We start from the raw sequence: 16226 nt of genomic DNA on the forward strand, positions 1-16226 counted from the left end.
TGGGGAGGGAATGGCAACTCACTCCAGTATTCTTGCCTGGAGAATCCCATGGACAGAGGAGCCCAATGGGCTACAGTCCATAGGGTCTCAAAGGGTCGGACACAACTGAAGGGACTTAGCACACACACATTTGTAAAATAGGCATTGTAATTCCTACTACAGAGGTAGAGAAAATAAGATTTGGAGCAATTAAACACTATGCCAGGGTTATAATTTTCTTTTCATTTTTTAAATTGAGGTATAATTGAGATACAACATGGTTACAATTTTGAATGCTGGATTCAGAACAGCTTTAACTTTCAAGTCCGTGTTTCCTCACCTAGGACACAGCTTCTCACCATGAATCTCTAGAACTAGAAGAACCTAGCCTTGCAGGAGGAGATAACTGTCCCAGAAGCTATATCCCAGAGCTTGTACTAGTTCCACCTTCGATTGTCTGAGACTTCATCGTTTAACAAAACTGTCATCAGATCTTTTTTTTCCCCCTTGTCAATTCACAAACAACTGGTATCAAAATCATTTCTTTCTAAACCACAGAACAGCTTCCTAAAGTGGAATTCAAACTGAGATTTGAGGTTATACTACATTGATTTTCTTTTCTCCTAGTAACCATCCATCACACCTACTCACGAGCTCTTGGTTGCATTAATATTCATTATATTATTTAGAGGATAAAGAGAAGAAACCATTTATGATGTCTTGCCTGATTACTAACAAAGATGGATGAGATGAAGGCCAATACATTAGCACTGGCAGACAAATGTTTAAATGCACTTGGCTCCTATGCTAAGAGCCTCTGCTCTGTGGATGGCAAATGATGCTATAGCATCTGTGTGATGCACTCTTGAGAGTGAGTCAGCAAAGGAAACCTGTGCTCGCTGAAACACAGATTTCAAATTCTTCCAGCATTAATTAATGCTATCCTAGAAAATCCATTATTTAGAAAGTGGGAACTGAGGCAAAGATACTTCCACCTAGTTCTCCCATGATTAACCCTCAAAAACTGAAAGCAGAAGCTACAGAATTGGCAAATTTTTGGTGAATTTTAGGTAGGAAATCTAGAAAACCCATTTCAAACCAAACAACTCATGTAGCCAAGTATTACTCTATGTAGATAAGAAGTCAGGCTTATAAAGGGAAGGAATCCATTAAGATATCAAAATTAAGCAACAGTATTGGAAAAGACCTGACATTGTGAAGTAGAAACACTGAAATCAGACAGGCATGGTGTTACAGTGGAAAGTGGAGAGGCCATGGAGTCCAGGGTTCTCCTTGGAAGCTGGTCATGGCCTTGCTGCTTTATCAGCTGGGTGCCAGTGGGCAAGTCAATTCTTTTTTGAGCCCTGCTGCTGCTGCTGCTGCTGCTGCTAAGTTGCTTCAGTCATGTCCAACTCCTAGCGACCCCACAGACTGCAGCCCACCAGGCTCCTTCATCCATGGGATTTGCCAGGCAAGAGTACTGGAGTGGGTTGCCATTGCCATCTCCATTTTTGAACCCTAGATACTTCATTTGTAGAGAGGTAATAATATTGCTTTAGCATCAACTTCTTGTGAAAATGAGATAATACATTTGAAAACCCTACACAAATGTTATTTATCATTAAACAGGAAAAAGGCACCCATTTTCATGCAGGGCTCAGGAAAGTAAAAGAGTCGTGTTCTCTGTACAAATGGTAGATAGGATTTTTGCTTTTCATCATGCCTTCAGGTGAATGTGGCCAGAGAATATATTGATGCTGAATCAGCTGGGAGAGATATTCAGTCTTTTCTGAATAATGCATCAGAACTAAAAACACATTATATTAAAATTCTAATTTTTGACTTGGTTATATCTTTTGGCTCAGCTCCACCAAGAGGCGAACCCAGTTTTGCAGGCAACAAAGACTTCAAACTCTAAGATTATTTTTAAAATATTTTAAAATCCTGTGTTTACTTCTAGCACTGTGGTTTCATTTTGTTTATGCTTAAGCATTTGAACCAACTGGAATTTATCCTATTAACAGAAGGAAGTACCTAGATCCTGTCAACTGCAAACTGGTGCTTGCCAAGGGCATTTGCCATCTACTCTGCGGGAGTTGAATCCTGTGCAGCTGCAGCTGTTGACCTTCGACATGTCCTGAAGAGAGTTGCGGGCGGAGAACAGGAGGCACTTTGTACTCCAGGAAAACTGGCAATGAGCAGGTCTTCAGATAATTAGATACTTTTCAGGAACTGATTTTGTGAGCCCAATCCTTGCATCTTCTCATATCTAGAAAAGCACTAAATCTCTACATGGTGACATCAGCTCCTCGTGACTAGCAGAAAATCTTTTGTAAAATAAGCGCTTGATTACATTGAACTCCCCCTTCACCAAAATCATGTATATTGACCATCCCCACCTACCTCTTTGGAGCACTTTCTCAGAGTCATCTGAGGTGTTGTCTCTAGGTTGCAGTCCTCATCTTGTCCCAAGTAAAACTGAACTACAATTCTTGAGATCTGCAAATTTTTTGTCGGCAGTTCCAATTATTCCAAATGCCTAACCAATTGTCAAATGTGCCAATAATGAATAATCTATCCATGGACATTTGAATTTGCTGGGGTGCTGGGTCTGTGTTTCCTTGAAATTGAGAAGGATCTTGTGGGGCTCCTGGACACAAAAAGCCTTTGTGTCCCCTGTTTCTTATTTGTAGGAAATAGGCTTCATCCAGCCTCTGGATGAAGAGTCCCGCCTACAGGCAGCTTCAGCCTCCCACTCTGACCATTTGAGATCACGTGGCCAGGAAGTGGCAATGGTAAGACTTGAACGTGTGTATTGGGACTCCCATTGCTTTCCAGGGAGCCATTGGGCCAAAGCTGGCTGGGCCCTGGGGGAAGCGGATCAGCATGCTGGTCCACCTTCCTTGAGTTCCAAAAGGCAGATTTAAACAGTTGCCAATCAGTGAAAGCAGAAACACAGGAAGAGCAGTCAAGAAACAGTAGTATAGCCCTGGGGCTGGGTTCTGTTTTTTTTTCAAGGAATTTAATAGCAATATCTTTTGAGTTCTTCTGCAGGAACCAAGCCCCCATCCAAGTTCAGTTCAGTTCAGTTCAGTCACTCAGTCATGCCCAACTCTTTGAGACCCCAAGAACTGCAGCATGCCAGGCTTCCCTGTCCATCACCAACTCCTGGAGCTTACTCAAACTCATGTCCATCGAGTCAGTGATGCCATCCAACCATCTTGGCCTCTGTCGTCCCCTTCTCCTCCCACCTTCAACCTTTCCCAGCATCAGGGTCTTTTCAAATGAGTCAGCTCTTTGCTCAGATTCATGTCCATTGAGTCAGTGATACCATCCAACCATCTCATCCTCTACTGCTCCTTCTCCTCCTGCCTTCAATCTTTCCAGCCTTGGGGTCTTTCCCAGTGAAATGGTTCTTTGCATCAGGAGGCCAAATATTGGAGCTTCAGCTTCAGCAACAGTCCTTCCAATGAATATTCAGGGTTGATTTCCTTTAGGATTGACTAATTTGCTCTCCTTGCAGTCCAAAGGACTCCCAACAGTCTTTTCCCACACCACAATTCAAAAGCATCAATTCTTTGGTGCTCAAACTTCTTTATGGTGCAACTCACACTCATATATGACTACTGGAAAGACCATAACTTTGACTATGTGGACCTTTGCCAGCAAAGTGATGTCTCTGCTTTTTATTAATAATGTGCCTTCTAAGTTTGTCATAGCTTTTCGTCCAAGGATCAAGCATCTTTTAATTTCATAGTTGCAGTTACCATCCACAGTGATTTCGGACCCCAAGAAAATAAAATCTTCCATTGCTTCTATTTTTTCCCTTCTATTTGCCATGGAGTGATGGGACAAGATGCCATGATCTTAACTGTTTTAACGTTGAGTTTCAAGCCAGCTTTTTCACTCTCCTGCTTCACATTCATCAGGAGGCTGTTCAGTTCCTCTTCTCTTTCTGCCATTAGAGTGGTAACACCTGCATATCTGAGATTGTTGATATTTCTCCCAGCAATCTTGATTCTAACTTGTGATTCATCCAACCTGGCATTTCATATGGTGTACTCTGAATATAAGTTAAATAAACAAGGCGGCAATATTCAGCCTTGATGTACTTTTTTTCCCAATTTTGAACCAGTCTGTTGTTTCACGTCCCATGTTAAGTGTTTCTTGACTTGAATACGGGTTTGTTAGGAGATAGTTAAGGTGGTCTGGTACTCTCAGGTCTTTAAGAATTTCCCAGTTTGTTGTGATCCACACAGTCAAAGACTTTAGCATAGTCAATGAAGCAGAAGTAGATGTTTCTCTGGAACTCCCTTGCTTTCTCCATGATCCAATGAATGTTGGCAATTTGACCTCTGGTTCCTCTGCTTTTTCTAAATCCAGCTTGAACATCTGGAAGTTCTCAGTTTACATACTGCTGAAGCCCAGCTTGAAGGATTTTGAGCATAACCTTGCTAGCGTGTGAAATGAGTACAAATGTACAGTGGTTTGAACATTCTTTGGCATTGCCCTTCTTTGGAATTGGAATGAAAACTGACCTTTTCCAGTCCTGTGGCCACTGCTGAGTTTTCCAAATTTGCTGACTTATTGAATGCAACATTTTATAGCATCACCTTTTAGGATTTGAAACACATCTTAGGTGGTTAATTAACACTCAGTGAAAAAATACAGACCCCCGTGTCAACTTAAGAGGGAGACAATAGAATGGTTGGATTGTGCTGTTTGTAGACCTGTCTGTGTGTGTGTGTGCGCCTATTGCAATGCATTAGTCAGCCTCTTCCCACCAGCAGGAAACCAAAAGGGCCAAACAAAAAGTGTAGCTGCCTGTGTCATAGCTAACAAGAGACCCCAGATTCATTTCACCGCCTGGACCAGAGCTCGGCAATTTCTTCCATGGGCCATCTGGCCTGGGGCCCATTTTGTAAATAAAATATTATTGAACCTCTGCCACACTCATTTGTTTACTATTATCTCTGGTTATTTTTGTGCTTCCGTGGCTGAGGTGAGTAATTGTGACATATGCAAAGCCTAAAATATTTATTATATGACCCTTTACAGGAGAAGTTTGCTTACCACCTACTCTAGGTTTGCAATAATAATTTTATCATCAAGATATCTTGCGGGATATATAAAAATAGAAATATTTATCCTTCATGTTGTTTTGGTCTTATACAAGATTTCCGATTATTCTGGACTCCCTGATTTTGTATTAACATTCATGGACTGGGAGAGTTTAATATAGCACACATAAGAGTTCTTCATGGGTCAGATGGTGTTCTTAGTCCCGGCCCATCGTCACAGCGTTGTCTCCATTCTCCTTCATACTTTGCTTGCCTCTACAACATGTGCGGGAGATACATGCTTTGTTTTGTTTATATATTTATATATATATATATATATATATATATACATACACATATATATCTGTGTTTTGTTTTCTTCTATGAACAAACAGAACCAATTCACACCTATTTTCTAGCAAACTCTCTCCTCAAGCAGCTGGGCCCAAGTCATCTAAGACTATATCTAGATCAGGGTTCCCCAATTGCTGTGAAATTGACATCAGGGCAAATAACTCTTGGCTGAGGATGCTGAGGTTTGGGGATATTTAGCAACAACCCTGACCTGTGCCCACTAGACATCAGTTCTCAGCAGTGATAACAAGAATGTCTCCAGATGTTGCAGGGAGGAAGCGAATTCTGACTCCATGTTGAAAACCGTTTCTCTGACTTGCTTTTTGTTTCTCTTGTTATTATAATCATACTCAGTGGCTTGCCTGGAGGACCCTGCCCTTCTGCCTGACTGTAAAGCACCTTTGTTCAGCTCAGGCAGATAGTTTGGCCCTGCCCACCTGTGAATACAAGAGATTAACACACCCCTTGCAAAGGCTGGCCACTGTCTTGGAGATGTTTTGTAAGACTGAAGGCGCTTTCACTTTACTTCCCAACTGCCTCTCCCTCTCTATTCTTCCTTTTGACTTTAGTTCCTCATTGCTTCTTTCTCTCTGATCTATAAAAGAACCTGGCATCAACACCCTGACCAGAGGGTTATTTTGAGGCACTAGCCTGCCATCTTCTCAGTCCCCTGGTTCCCAAATAAAGTCTCTTGCCTCAACACCTCGTCTCTCAGATTCATTGGCCTGTCATGAGGCAAGCAGAGTGAGCTTGGACTCAGTAACACTGACATTGTCAAATGTCCCCTAATGGCTGAAAAACCACTGGTATAGAGTCTACCCTAGAAACAGTGTGGTCTGCAGACCAGCAGCATAAGCCTCACCGGGGAGTTTCTTCAAGATGCCAAATCCCAGGCCCCTTGTCAGAACTGCTGAGCCAGGATCTGCAGTTTATCTAGATCCCCCAGGTGATTCATAGGCATATTAAAGTTTGAGAAGTGATGCCAAAATCTTGGCTCTGTGCACCAATGCCAAACAGAAATATGGAGACAGAGTTATGGAGGAGAAGGAAAGAGTGGTTTTATTACTTTGCCAGGCAAAGGGGGAACACAGTAGGTTAGCACCTCAAGAACTGTGCCCACTCCCTTGTGAATAGGGAGAGGTTATATAGTCAGACAGGGGTACATGATGAGGATCAAGGCAGTAACAGTCTTCATTCTTATTTCTTCTACAAAGTTTCATACGAGTGGCGTTGCTGACAAGATTAGTGTGTGTGCAGGGTCTCAGGTGGGTTTCCCTGGTAGCTCAGTCAGTAAAGAATCTGTCTGCAGTGCAGGAGACCTGGGCTTGATACCTGAGTCAGAAAGACCCCTGGAGAAGGAAATGGCAAACCACTCCAGTATCCTTGCCTGGAAAATCCCATGGACAGAGGAGCCTAGTGGGCTGCAGTCCATGGGGTCTCAAAGAGTTGGACATGAATGAGCAACTAACACTTTCACTTTCAGGGTCTCAGGTGGTCCGTCTCCTAACCTTGATGAGTCTCTCTGGTCCCTTTAAGCTGGCCTCAGGTGGTTTCATGGCTGCTCCTCCCTTGATTAGCAACTGCTTGAATTTGCTTTTTGGAACTCAGGTAAGGTCATGGAGGTTGGAATCTTACCTTTGGGGGACAAAGCAGCCTCTGTTCCCCGGGAGCCCCTCAAGCCCTGCTCGGCATCAGAAGCACTGATCTAGACATTTTGGGGGGTAAGGCCTTTGTTGCTTTCTCCTTCCACTCCTTAGTAAAGTATGGTAACTATGCTTCATTTACATCAACCTTGTCTCAACTTTTTGAGCACGCCCATTGGCCTAGTACTGTATTAAGAGACAGTGGGCTGTCCTGGGAAGAGCCAGGTTTTTGTCCTCAGACAGACCTGAGTTCAAAAGAAGGCTCTGTCCCTGTGGGTCTGGGGGGGCTTATTTAATCTGTTTCATTGTCATTATCTGACAAATCTCTGGATTGTGTTACAGAACATGAAGACTTTCTGAGCAGGTTGTCATCAAAAGATCAGCAGACTTTTTCAAAAATGTCAAATCACATATAAGTTTCTCACAAGTGATGAAATCACTGATACGGCAAGTTTCCAATTAACAGGACTATACAAGGAATTACTTCCTTGACACTTTGGACTCCATAACTAGTGTTCGGAATCCCAGTGGTCTCCACTGACATTGACGTCAGAGCTCGAAAATACCACCAGGTGGCGCCAATACCACTTTAATAGATAGAGAAATGGCCAAGCTTGTTTCTAATAAACATAAATCCTTCCAATTTTTTTTAAAGAATTTTTAAAATTTCTGTCTTTCTTTACTGTTCTGGGTCTTTGTTTCTGCGTGGGCTTTTCTCTAGTTGCAGTGAGCAGGGGCTATTCTCTAGTTGTGGTGGCTTTGGCTTCTCCTTAGGGTGGCTCAGTAGTTGTGGCTCACAGGCTTAGCTGCATGTGGGATATTCCTGTACCAGGGGTGTAACCTGTGTCCCCTGCATTGGAAGGCGGATTCATAGCCACTGGACTACCTGGAAAGTCCTGTCCAAATTTTAAAGTTCCTAATAGGTGTATCTGAAAGTTCTGCAAAGTCTAGCTCTAGCTGCAGAGGAGATCAGATATTACTTGAGGGAAAAGTAGGTAGAATGTTAAATGCATCTCCTTGACATGCATGCTGACCAGTCCACAGAAAAGAACTACAGAGACCTTGAAAACAGCAAAACATCACAAAAGAAAGCACAGCCTTCCCAAGTCCTGGTATTGCCACAGTGATCGGAGCCATCATAAAGGGACAAGTGGCCTGGTGAATTCTGGGAGGAGGGTTGAGGAGTGGGGACCACAGACTACCACGTGACAAAGGAAGACAGGAGAGGGATAAAAGAGAATCTCTAGAAGCAGAAATAAAACAAGTTGACTTCCTGGTTGCTCAGTGGTAAAGAATCCACTTGCAATGCAAGAGACGTGGGTTTGATCCCTAGATCAGGAAGATTCCCTGAAAAGGGAATGGAAATCTACTCCAGTATTCTTACCTGAAGAATCCCATGGACAGTGAGCCTGGTGGGCTACAGTTCATAGGGTTGCAAAGAGTCGGACACAACTGAAGCAACGTAGCACACCTATGCCAGATGTTGATGCTTTTTTTTACCTTTATTTGATGCCTTTTAGCAAAAGATAAGCACTCTGTGGGTAATGTTCAGCCCTAAGCACCTAATTCAGAAAGAAAGCTCATCTACTACCATGCCTTTCACACACACCAAGCCATGATATTAGAATGGTTTTTCAGGGTCCAAAGTTGGATTAACACTTGAAAATCAACAGTGCAGGCTTCTGGGTCAACAAGAATTGAGTGGGAGCAGGAGGTGGAGGGGGTCAGTGGCTAAGAAACTTTCCTGAATTGAGGCAGCTTCCATGATTCCTTGGAAGGGGTACTCTGGACGGAGGACAAAAGATTTTCAGTCACTGAAAATGACCAGCCTCAGTCATAAAACAAGGTGAATAATTGCTTGTGAATTTAAGATCATGGTTCCCTCTAAAGTATCATTAACAAAGGCATTAATGAATAAATAAACCATTATTAAGACAGTGAACACATTTTCAACTTCTTTGCATTTACTTTTTCAAAGATTCATTTGAAGATAGCAAGGAGGCTGTTTAAATACAAAAACATAGATAAAGACAAGGGAAAACAATGAATATGTCATAACAGACCAGAAACTTGGTGTCCAAAGCACCTTTGGACAAATGGCTAACGAAGACCAAATACCTTAAGTCATGAAAATTACATCAAATAAAGGGAAAAACTAATGAATATTTACACCTTTTGGTAATTGTATATAGACTCAGATTTTGGAAGACCTCTTCGAAAAGGTGATTTTCAGGTTGAAACCTGAAGAAATTAACCAAGTGAGTGTGGGGTGGAGAAAGGGTGTTGCTAGGCATGTGGGAGGGTGGGAATGGGTGGGGGCAGAAAAGAGAGCAGAGTGCCCCTCCCTTTATTCTTAATTATAATTACACTAGAATTAGATTTCTTGAAGACTCCAGAGATTGGAAACTCCAAATCCCTTCTAAGATAGGTCAAGTTTAGGGTATAGTACTTTTTTGCTTGATTGTGAAGAGAGATTTTTCTGAGTTTACCCTGAGACTTGGTGGTTCAGATGGTAAAGAGTCTGCCTGTAATGTGGGAGACTAGGCTTCCATACCTGGGTCAGGAAGATCCCTTGGAGAAATAAATGTCAACCCACTCCACTATTCTTGCCTGGAAAATTCCATGGACCGAGGAGCCTGGCAGGCTACAGTCCATGGGGTCACAGAGTCAGACATGACTGAGCAACTTCACTTTCTTTCTAAAGGCCATTTAGAGACTTTATTCTCCTATAGGGGGTGGGGCAGGAAGGGATGACTGACTTCCAATTACCCTATGGCTATTAGCCTTTAACTGCAGAGTGACTTAGAATGACTGTGAAATAGAAAGTTGTCTGGGAATTCCTGGCAGTCTAGTGGTTAAGATGCAGGTGTTCACTGCAGAGGGTCTGGGTTCAACCCCTGGTCAGGAAACTAAGATCCCTACAGCTACACAGTGTGGTTAAATAAATAAATAAAAGTTGGACTTGACTCCAAGCTCCCGATGCAGGGGCCTAGGTTAGATCCCTTGTCAGGGAACTAACTAGATTCCCCATGTAGCAACTAAGACCCAGAGCAGTCAAATAAATAAGTAATTATTTTTTAGAGAAAAAGAAAGTTGTCTGTTTCCAGATGCAGTTCTCTTGGCTCCTTTTAAGTCCTGATTCAAGGCTGGTCTGTCAGTCCTTAAAAAGTTTTGAGGTTAAAATCTTATGACTTTACCCTCAACGTCCAAAAAACCTTGAGCGGGGTCACTTATTTCAGTTGGGAAAGATGAGCAACAGAAGGGACTAAATGATCTAGAATAAAATTTTGGAGTGTTCCATGTATTGCTACTGCTAAGTCACTTCAGTCGTGTCTGACTCTATGCGACCCCATAGATGGCAGCCCACCAGGCTCCCCCATCCCTGGGATTCTCCAGGCAAGAGTACTGGAGTGGGTTGCCATTTCCTTCTCCAATGCATGAAAGTGAAAAGTGAAAGTGGCGACCCCGCGGACTGAAGCCACCAGGCTCCTCCGTCCATGGGATTTTCCAGGCAAGAGTACTGGAGTGGGTTGCCATTGACCATATTAAATTGTTTTTGTCATCTTACTTAACTCAGAGACAAATTGATTTAGTTTGACTTAGTTTCAGACAATTTGGCGTTTTTTTTTTTTTTTTTTTTTTTTTTTAATAACCAGTAGGTGTTTGACAAGGAGCTAAAAATTGCCCAGGTAACTTTGACTCAAACCATCCTTACACCATACTAGGTATTCTTGTTCAGTTGCTCAGTCATGTCCAACTCTTTGCAACCCCATGGACTGCATGCAACACACCAGGCTTCCCTGTCCATCAACAACTCCCAATGCTTGCTCAAACTCATGTCCATTGAGTTGGTGATGCCATCCAACAATCTCATCCTCTGTCGTCCCCTTCTCCTGCCTTCAGTCTTTCCCAGCATCAAGGTCTTTTCTAATGAGTCAGTTCTTCGCCTCAGGTGGCCAAAGTATTGGAGCTTCAGCTTCAGCATCTGTCCTTCCAGTGAATATTCAGGATTGTTTTCCTTTAGGATTGACTTGTGAATTGATTACAAATACTAGAGAACCTTGGACTTGATAGGCCAGCCATTCAGAGGGCTGTGAGCCAGCCTGGACTTGAACTCAACTTGGATTAATGGACTCGGTGGTAGAAGGCAGGAAAAGGTGCTAGTCTCTACAGAAGGTGGGCGGCCAGTTCTGAGAAGTGGATGCTGTCAGTAAAACCTCCAGGAGTTGGGCAGAAACTGCCTTGAACTTGACTAGGAGTTGCTTTCAGCCTGCCTGTCTCTCAGAGGAGTAGAGGAAGGGCTATGGACCAGTGCCTGTGTGGGTGGATATTATCAGGAAGCTCAGGAAGAGAGGGGTGTGGACCCCAGACTGCCGATCATGAGTGGTGACTTACTCCACTTCCTAAATAATTTTTTTTATAGTTTGAGGACAATACTAATTTTTTGTTTCCTTTTTATTTCTGGTGTGAAATAAAATTCATATTTTATGGCAAGACGAGAAACATTTAGTCATTAAAAAAAAATTCTCTGCCCTTTGACCTCCTCTCTGTCGTCTTATTGAAAAGTAAGTTATCTAAGAAACACTTGAAGCAAAGCAAAGTGAAATGAAACCTGAAATCAGCTCTTAATGTGAAATGTAGTTATGGGCAGGGCTTTCCTATCCCAAGGTGGTGGTTTCTGCCTCTGTAGCTGAAGGGATCTTTCCCAGGGATCTCACACCTCCTACAGTGGCCTCTGCACAGCCACTGCCGTAAGTCTGGCAAATACATTCTATTAATGTTAAAGAAAGGGAGCAAACCTTGATTTCAGTTCTAAGTTGCTTCAGTCGTGTCCAACTCTTTGCAACACTATGGACTGTAGCCCACCAGGCTCCTCTGTCCATGGGATTCTCCAGGCAAGAATACTGGAGTGGGTTGCCATGCCCTCCTCCAGGGGATCTTCCTGAGCCAGGGATCGAACCTGCATGTCTTATGTCTCCTGCACTGGCAAGCTGGCTCTTTACCATTAGCACCACCCGGGAAGCCCTCAGTACTGACTACAACACAGTCAGTGTGCTAAGTACGTAAAGAGAAATAATTTAGAAAATGTAGTGACAAATGTATGTACCGGGTGTGCACTAAGAAAGGACTCTGATGGGTGTGGTCATCCCTGACCAGGGGAAAGACAGCACTTGGCCTGTTTGATTTTTTTCCCAATTTTGTTGAGAAATAATTGACATATATGTTGTATTAGTTTAAAGTGTACAACCTAATGATTTAATAAAAGTATATGTTGTGCAATGATCATCACAGTGAGTTTAATTAACATCTATCATATCACATAATCACAATTTTTCCTTGTGATGAGAATTTTTAAGATATAATCTCAGAACCTTTCACATATACAATACAGTATTGTGAACTGTAGTCACCATGCTGTATATTACATCCCTGACCTTATTTATCTTAAAACTGAAAGTTTGTGCATTTTGATCACTTCACCCATTTCACCCACCTCCCACTTCCCACCTCTGGCAACCAACAAGGTTAATGTAGTTATAATTTGTTTTTGGCTTGACTGTTTTGAATTCATATGCAAATAATAATTTAAAATAATAGGAAACATTCACTGGCATCCATAAGCCAAGCTTTGTGCTACACTATTTCTGTGAAAGGTTTTATTTAAACCTCATAATAATCCTATGAAGTAGGAGCAATTATGATTCCCATTTTATTAATAGTGATGAGGAAATTGAGAGGTGGAAGATTAAGAAAGGTCACCAGGCAAGTAAGAAGAAAACTGGGAATTGAACACTATTTGGTCAGACTCCAGAACCCAGTCTTCATCACAAATATCTCCCAGATGTTTTTTACCCCCGTGAGAGTCTTAAATTCCAATCACATTGAACAACTTCACTTTCCCTAAACAGACACACCTCTCCTGCCCACAGACTTGTTACTGCTGACGCTTCTGGCTGAAGTACCCTCCTTCGGGAACGAGTTTCCCTGGTCATGGTCCTGGACTCCATACATCATAGTCATCCCAAGTGGCTCACTCAGACCTGCTCAGTTCACCTCTCTGTGGGAGGTTGGGGACATTTGGGAACCTGTATGTCCAAACTGAAGGTGTCTTGCTCTTGAATTCACAAACATTAAAAATCCTAACATAAAGTTAAAATTTTTTAATTATTAACTTTTTTGTTTATATATGTATGCTTCTCCAATTAGACATTTCTTTACAGCAAGAACATTGTTTTGTATATCTGGAGTTTAATACAAACTAGCATTAAAGACATGGATGCCCTCATTCATATATATATATGGAGGAGGGCATGGCAACCCACTCCAGTATTCTTGCCTGGAGAATCCCATGGACAGAGGAGCCTGGTAGGCTACAGTCCATTGTGTCGCAAAGAGAAGGACACGACTGAAGAGACTTAGCACACACACACACACACACATATATATTTGGCTGTACCAGGTCTTAGTTGTGGCACACTCTATCTGTAGTTTTGACATGTGAATCCTTAACTGTGGCATGTGGGACCTAGTTCCCTGACCTAGGGATTGAACCCAGACCCCCTGCACGGGGAGTTGACATCTTAGTGATTCCACCACCAGGGAAGTCTCGGCACCCTCATCCTTAAAACACTTGCATGATGCCCCATTACATACTGCATAAATTCTGACTTCCGTGGTATGTTGCACAAGGTCTTCAATGATTGAACTACCTGCCTAGCCTTGTTTCTTGGGACTCTTTACACCAGAAGCTGGGGCTTCCCAGGTGGAGCTAGTGATAAAGAACCCACCTTCCAATGCAAGAGACATAAGAGATGCAGGTTTGACCCCTGGGTCAGGAAGATCCCCTGGAGGAGGAAATGGTACCCCACTCCAGTATTCTTACCTGGCAAATCCCATGAACAGAGGAGCCTGGTGGGCTGCAGTCCATTGGGTCACAAAGAGTTGGACACAACTGAGCACACATGCTTCATTTATTTAGATTTGGGACTGGACAGGACTTTGGAAATGTTTCCAAATCCTAATTCCACTATTAGCATTTTTTTTTCATTGTATAACTATTTATGTATTTTTTAAAAGTTTTAATCATGTGACTGTATTACATACTCAGAAATTTAAATTTTTAAAAAGTGATGCAGATGAGTCAAAACAAAAGTATCTTTCAGGGCCCAATAGTACTTCCTCCATAAAGGTTTTCCTAATCTTGGCTGTATGTGATTTTTTTCTTTTTTCCAAGACTTGGTATATTTTTCACATTTTTTTCTACTGCTATTTATTTATGTACTTATTTTTTTCTCCTATCACTCTCGAATTCCTCCTTACAATTTTAGAGACTCCCTTCAGTACTTAATGGTATCTTAAAACATTTTGCTTAATCATAGAAATCTACATAATTATAGAAATCTATGGTATATACTCATATATTTATTTACTAAAATTAGGGCAAAAATGTATTAGAACAGATCTGTTTTGATTATTAGCAAATATGTACTTCTTTTAATTCAAAGTTGAAATTTCTTTTGCGTTAGGATCGAAGACAATGACGGTGAATTCTTGTTAATAGAAGCTGCTGACTTTCTCCCTAAATGGTTGGATCCTGATAATAGTGCCAACAGGGTAAGTATATCCAAGTTTAGAAAATTTATAAAGGTGAAACCATGTTGCATCATTTTCATATGTATCTGGATTTTGTCAATGCCAAGTATGGAAACTATACCACTTTGTAGGTATTTTTCCACCAAGGGGAGTTGTGCATTATTCCTGCACCAAAGAAATCTGGAACAGTATCCTGGTTACCTACCACACCCCCAACAATCTCACAAGCACTGAGTATAATCTCAACACACCCAGAAAAAATTCTGGCTTCAGAATCTGTACGAGCTGCTGTGAATAGATGCATCAGAGGGTAAGAAAACTGACACTTTCACTGCTAGTCAAGGAGCCTTTTGACTTCGTGTTGCACACTTTCTAAGGTAAATAAATGCAAAAACATTGGGCCTATAGCCTTCAAAGAGCGACTAAAAGATACATCTGTTTCTCGATTTTAAAACACAGGAAGCTTAATTTATTGGTCAATTTCACAAAGGATGAACACAGAATGAAAATCAGCACTATTAGCATTTTTTAGAGATGTAAATTAATTTAGCTGCAAGTCACAGAAATAGATTCTGTGCAGTGAAATCTGTGTAACTGGCCTGTGTTTTGGGGTGCAGCTGATAGCTGCCACACCATGCCAAACATTATAGATTTCAAAGCAGCTTTGCCTAGAGCAGAGGTCAACAAAAATTTTCTCCAAAGTGTCAGATGTAAATATTTCAGGCTTATGGTCTCTGTCACTCTGCTTGAAATGCTTATTAAACGAGATTGCCAGGCCTCAGCCTGACAGTTTCCAATTCAGAAAATTGAGGGATGGGCCTAAATATTTCTAAGAGGCTTCCAGGGGATCTGTTGCTACAGGTCTGGTCAACAGAGACTTTGAGGAACACTGGTCTTTTTATTCAAGAACTGAGGGTTTCAGCCCTGCTGACGGTCACTGTTGTGTGGCTTACAGCTGTCATCCATATCCCAGATCAACAGGACTGTGGTCCAGAATGTCAGGGCAGACCTCCACCAGAGGTGGCTTGGGGCAAGAAGAAGACAAGACAAAGAGAATTCACCTGTAGGCCAAGCAGCAAGAGGAGAACAGAGTAAGACAGATTCTGGGAGCTGAAGCTCCTAGGAGGGCCTTAGAGGAGGTCCCTGAAACCAGGAAGGGGGCTTGAGTCCAGCGCTGAGGTCCAGGGACCCTAGCCCCAACAGGCTGGAGAGTCAGGGAACAGACCCTGGAAGAGTAAGAAGCCTGGGGATGTATGGGACCAGGGCCTGAACTTCCTTTGATTTCTGCAGAAACCTTCTTCACCAGATTATGTGAAAACAGAATCCAAGCGGGTTTGGGGGGAGGGGGAAGTTATTTGTTTTCAAAATGTGTCTGATGTCTGTTTTACTTTGTGGTTGTTTTCTGTCACCAAAGTGCTTTCATCGTGGTTTGGAATCCGGGGACCTGTATATCTGAATTTTGGAGCTCCACAAAGTCCTGTGACGTGCTCAATCCCTTGGTGATCTAGACTCCCAATTCTACTGCAAAGGAGGAAAAGCTTTTTCCCTGCTATCTTAGATTCAATCCTTGGGAGCCTGCAAATTAAACTAACAAAAG

The 16226-nt window shown here is 42.2% G+C and overlaps 1 long non-coding RNA gene across 1 annotated transcript; it reads left to right on the forward strand.

The window, feature by feature from the left end:
- The first annotated feature begins 14461 nt into the window (after positions 1 to 14461).
- On the forward strand, positions 14462 to 16226 carry LOC129653969 (uncharacterized). The gene is made up of 3 exons (XR_008715330.1): positions 14462 to 14650; positions 14761 to 15006; positions 16044 to 16226. It is a non-coding gene; the product is annotated as an uncharacterized LOC129653969 (long non-coding RNA).

Source organism: Bubalus kerabau, chromosome 5 (assembly GCF_029407905.1).
Source record: "Bubalus kerabau isolate K-KA32 ecotype Philippines breed swamp buffalo chromosome 5, PCC_UOA_SB_1v2, whole genome shotgun sequence".
Classification (NCBI taxonomy): Eukaryota; Metazoa; Chordata; class Mammalia; order Artiodactyla; family Bovidae; genus Bubalus; species Bubalus kerabau.